Here is a 1192-nt window from a genome sequence, read left to right as displayed (position 1 = left end):
GTAGTCTAGAATCAGGAATTTCTGCCTTCCTACGGCTTCCTAAAAACTTCTCTAGCAAACACAATGTGGCCCCACACATTTCCAAAACCGTTCACACAAGACTTGCATTTCCCACTTGCTTGCTACAGGCTGCATCCAAGGGGCCTATGATCTATGTGCTAAGCATGAGACCCCTTCTTGTGGCCCCTTACAATCCTGTTTTCTAAGGTTCATTTAGAGTTATGGTGAAGTAAGAGATAGAAAGACATCAACTTGCATGGAGTTTCCTGCTACCGCCATGAAAACATGGGTAACTTACACTCTCATTCAGAGAAAGGAAAGACACAGATTTTGAAAAGAATAAAAGGAAACATGGAGAGAAATACAGCAAGCAATTGAGGGAAAATAAGAAATTCTGAAGTTGTGTCTGTCCAAGCTAGAGCTCCAGAGATGCAAGGTTTGCAGAGACAAAACATGTGAGTGTCACATTCCAGTTCACAACAGCATTTTCCTTTACAGATGCAGAGCTCTGAAATACCCTTTTGAAAACATGTAGGAAGCAAACTTGACTTTATGAGACAGGGTTTTTTTCCCCACATTCTGTGAGTGGGGATCTGCAGGAGAGGGGGCAGGCTGGCAGCCTCACTGGGAAAAGACATGGCAGGACATGAGACTCTTGGCCAGCTCTGTGGGGAGGAGGGTTCCTGCTTAGCCCAGTTTGGGGCTCAAGATCCTGGCACCACCTCTGCCCATGGACACGCCTGGCAAAGTTCAGACAACAGCCACCACAGTTAGACCCTCTGCCTCTAGTCCCAGGCTAAGTAGGAGAACATGGCAAAACAGAGCAAACATGCTGTAATTTGCATTGTCCTGAAAAAGAGTCCAGTATTTGGATACTCAAATACTGCCTACCTGTGCTTGGGTGAAAAAAAAAGGAAAAAAGAAAGAAAGAAAAAAGAAAATGCATCTTGCATTTATAGTTTAACTGGTGTGTAAACATAACCTTAAATCTTCAGGTATCTTACTAGCGTACTGACAGTCCTGCCTGCCTACACCTTTCCATTTGAACTCTTTTATAAGTGCATCCAGAGTTACCATCTGTCTATCAGGGTATGGCCAGAGCATAAAGTGCTGTGTAGGCTGATGTAAATCATCTCAAGAAGCAGAGTAACTGCAAAATCAGCACTGCTTGAAAAAATGTCAGAAACGAATG

Source organism: Acanthisitta chloris, unplaced genomic scaffold, assembly GCF_000695815.1.
Source record: "Acanthisitta chloris isolate BGI_N310 unplaced genomic scaffold, ASM69581v1 scaffold11820, whole genome shotgun sequence".
NCBI lineage: Eukaryota > Metazoa > Chordata > Aves > Passeriformes > Acanthisittidae > Acanthisitta > Acanthisitta chloris.
This window is presented reverse-complemented; position numbering follows the sequence as displayed.